Below are 4,686 nucleotides of genomic sequence, written 5' to 3'. Positions count from 1 at the left end.
TCACAGTTACAGCTGTGTACCTTTGGAAAGCACCTGGTGGACTAAGAAATATGAATTGCAAATATGTGTTTTAAACAAAACATTTTAATAAAAGATCAAAGCAAAATATGGTATATTATTGATCTTTGATCTTGACACAGGATGCATTTTAAATGATTGAATAGGATGAGTATGTACAGTATATGTGTGTGTAATTGTTTGGAAATAGAAGGATCCCAGTATGCTGCTGACTTCTAGTAATCGCCCACTATATTGTGTGTTCTCATTTAGGGTCTTCCTCCTGCTCCATGATGCTGCTGCAGGCTAATAAGCTTGTCCTGTAATCACGTTATCCGCCCTGTCGGCCCCAGCCAGGGGACCTAATTGGGACAGAGCCTTGGACAAAGTGAAAATTAATAACTTTTGTCAAGCTCCTGGCGCATTGTCTTATGAAGCAGCGCAGGTCAATTAGAAAGCGTGATACGATAAGGTCCAACCAGCAGAGGAGAGCTGACTCAATTAGGACAGGGACTGGACTGGTGAGCCCGCAGTCAGAGAGAGAGATTTCATCCCTAAACTGCAGGTTAATGTGCTTCAGAAATGGACTGTTGGTTGCATTTAAATGTCTTTTGTAAGTTAAGGGGACATGGCATCATACAGATCCACTGGAGACATTTACTATCTGGAAACATTGTTCTATCTCCACACCAAACGAGATGTAATGGTTTTAAGCAGCTGCCTTACCCAGTGTGTACGTATGCGTGTGCACGCATGTGTGCCAAGGTGTGTGTGTGTGTGTGTGTGTGTGTGTTTGTAGCCTGTGGAGCTGTCACTTGGATAGACTGTTCCCATGCAAGCAGTACAAGCCCCTGAAGCAAGTATCAGTGATGTGCATCAAAGGACTTGTGTGAAAGCCTTTATAGTTATACTGGCCCTCAGCATAGGTTGCAAAAAATTCCACGTCTAGGCACGCAAGTTTTTGAGTCAGTGTGGACCTGCGGGGCAGCGTGTAACAATTTTTTAGCCTTTTGGGTTCTGCACAACATCGCACAGGAAAACAGGGTGCCATAAATGTAGTGATGGAGCCAGATGACCCGATGCCCAGAGAGCAGTGTCCAGATACAGCCCCAACTGGGGCTATACGAAGGAGACAGGATATTACTCCTCGCTTTCAAGAGGTATAATGTTATGTTTGGCAAGGATAGCTAATACAGGAAACATGACGATACACAACATTTTTATTTAATCTTCAGGTTTTTGTTTGTCTTTTAAAGTGTCGTTTATGGCCACAAGTGAACAATTTCTTTCTGCTATTGACCGACATATTTTGGCTTATTTTTCCCGCTCCTCTGTTGTCAGGAGAAAAGGTCGGGTTGTGGTTCAGTATTGGGGGGGGGGGCACACGCTCTTACTCACAGCTGTTGATTGGCTCTTACTCACAAAAAAACCCACAAGTAAAATAAAAAAAACACTGCATAAACTCCACTACGCTGTGTTTATTTAAATATAGCTACACCTACATGTAGGCCTAAGAGATTGCAATATAAGCCTACATATTACTAGGACTACAGTATACATATGTCAAGGATGTATAAATTAAATCAACTTCATCTGGAGTCCGATGTAATATGGCAACATTGTTGACCGCATCAGGGATCTCTTTCTATTCCGCATTCTTCCTAAAGCCTAATACCAGTTTTTAGGCTTCCAAATAGTACACATGTTACTGCAAATTAAACTGAGATGTCAGGGTTTTAATCTCCACCTCTGAAAAGTGCTGCTTCTTAGCCTGATTACGTCAGACCATGTCGTACATAGTAGGGGTAAGGCCTCAAAACCGAGAGACTAAATTGGGGCGTGATATTTAAATTCCGATCATTTCCAGCCGCTGCATTTATCAATGTGCGACCATTCTTACACTCTGATTGGTGTGATACGATGTTTCAAGAATCCCACGGTAAGCCTGACGTAACAGGATTTCTGCGCTCATATCTGCTCTGGTTTCTACGTTAGATTGAAAAATGAAGGCCAATGGATGGGTAGACAGCAAACTGGAAAACTCTTGATTTTCTCTCTCCCCTCTTTTATTGCTCCCTCCTGAAAATGATTTGTGGGACCAAGTCCAGAAAAGAATGTCAGTGGCCAAGCTTCCTGGAATCACTGGCTTCCTTCTGTTTAACACCACCATCATTAATACTTTGTCTGTCGTTAATCTTTACTCTGTTGACCACGATAGAAATGTAGAACGCTTCAAACTTGATCTGAGCATGCACGCTGTCTCTCACGACTGCCTCCTCTCTCCCCCCTACATGTGCTAATGATTGAGAGTATCTCAGGACTGCCCCAACACATGTAATTTAATTATCAGCTTTACTTTGTGTCAATAGTGTCTGCAAAACACAACTGGCTCAGCAGCAGCCAAGAAGTGCAGGCCTGCAGATAGTTTTCTCAGGAGGGTAAGAACATACTCATCTTTGATTCAACCTATTGTTCCCATGTGGCTTCCCTTAATTTAGATACTGATCTTAACCTGTCCCAATTTTGCTTTATATGTGACACAATCTATTGCTGCATTGTTTCACTTTATTGTTGTGTTACAGTATGTATAATGGAACACATTATTTCTGATGGTTTCCCAGAAACTGATGTGGGATGGCCCTTAAAATGCCAAATCCTCCAAGAAATCTTGAAAAACTGAGGCGAAGTGTGTTGGGCAAGGCCAAGTGTCCACAATTGGATTGAGGACACAACTCCAAAAACAGTTTTTTTCATTTTACTGTGCACTTGGGAGATGAAACAACAGTGAGCTGAATTTAACTGAAATGAACTGTAGAATGAAATGAATTGACCTAAATTCAATACACTGATTTGACTTGAATGGTGATACTTTTCTGAGCAGTGAAGAAGATAAGGTGTTACTGAAAATGCCTGACAAAACCACTAGCATGTTGTGTAGTAGTCCCAATGCTTGAGGCAGTGCTTCTGCTACTAATCCAGCACCATGAAGCCGATCAAATAGCCAGTACATGGTCACATAATGTGATACTGTACGCATCACGCTGTAACATGAGGCAGATGTCTCAATCTGTACTTTCCAAGTATCCCAATTGTTAGCAATTCAATCTTAGGCTTCATCTGTGTGTAACATAGTAAGCAGTCCCTCCTGCCACCACATTATTGTTCTCTCCCATCACCGTTCTTTCTCGTGGAAGTCTCAGCTCCCTTCCATACAGGTAATGCAGACAAATGGGACTTTAATGCTATTCACAGTCCCATCCTACATTCCCTCGCTTTGTCATCAGTTTGCCTCAGGTTTAAACACATTTCTCGACCTTAAGCAGCACTTTATTGTGGCGTGTTATTTTGTCCAATTGGATTAAATGGGCAGTAACTAGGAATCCATTTGAACCTGATCCTTGCTCAGGCTTCCTCAGCCAACTCCATTAACTGTCATACTTGTCCATAAGCTCTCGAGCAATGGCCAAATGTGTAAGTTGATGCATCATCAATATCCATGCAGGGAGAATTGCACAGTCTTTAAAAAGTAAAACCTTATATTTTATGTCTTTCCACTGAGGCAGCAGATCAAATCAGCAACAGCGCAGGCCCTGCTCTAATATGTTTAAACACTGATGAGACGCAACTCTAGACTCACCCGAATGGGACCACGGCACTCTCACTCTGTGTCTCAGCGTAAAGTGGTCTCATCCATGAAGTTATGTGTAGACACAGACACCAGTGCTAGTTTACCCACATTAGAGGCTCCTTATCAGTGCTTTCGAGACCCATCCCTTACTCACATCTCCATCCTTTCTTATGAAGTGGTCTCCCTCGTGGAGGTTTGAGAGGGTAGAGGCAGGAGTTCGGGCGTATGAATCCCTGTAGTGAGTGCTACTCTTTGGGCTTATTCCATGGATCTCCCCCCGCTGTCTGTTGGGACTCTCTCTTGATGGTGTAGAGTAAGAGGACACCAATGCCCTGAGCAACTTCTCAGATTTATTGAAACTTCATGTCCTGTCCCGGTAGCTCATTTGTCAGGAGACCTAATTTACACTGGCCCTTAAGACTAATTGCAAATTTGCGAAAAAATGCTGATGTCGTTGGAACTGAGGAGGCTTTTTTGCCCCTCCCTCAGTGTCCCTTGCCATGCATTTGCTAATGTGTTTCATCTGTAGAGCATAAAATAGACTTTGTGTGTGTGTGTGTGAGAGAGAGACAGAGAGTAAGTGAGTAAGTGTAAAGACAGCCACAGCGTTAGGGTATGGGAGAGAGAAGACGCTCCAAGATAAACACCTAATGGGACTACTAACAAACAGGAAATAGTGACAAAAACACAAACAATATTTACTGTTTAATTCAATTCTGAGAGACCAATGCCCTCCACTCTTCCCTATCAAGTTATCAAGGCCAGAAACAAACCCCAAGACACCGGCCACATGGTACTCTCTATTCTTGGCAACCAGCAGACACCACATGACAATTAGCAGTACAATTATCCCAGCCACTGGGTAGCTCTATGTGCAGATGGCAATTGCTCCTAATGAGAGGACTTTTATAAAGCAGAATATACGCATATGAAATATAAAGAGATCTATTTTAAATTGCTGTTGTGTACATTTTTACTTATAATTCTGTATTTCTTCATTCTATTGCAGCTGTATACATACAGACATAGCATGACTGCATGTCAATTTATGGAAATGTCTT

The sequence above is a fragment of the Etheostoma spectabile genome, chromosome 2 (assembly GCF_008692095.1).
Source record: "Etheostoma spectabile isolate EspeVRDwgs_2016 chromosome 2, UIUC_Espe_1.0, whole genome shotgun sequence".
Lineage (NCBI taxonomy): Eukaryota > Metazoa > Chordata > Actinopteri > Perciformes > Percidae > Etheostoma > Etheostoma spectabile.
The sequence above is the reverse complement of the archived record's forward strand: the minus strand, read 5'-3'. Positions refer to the sequence as shown.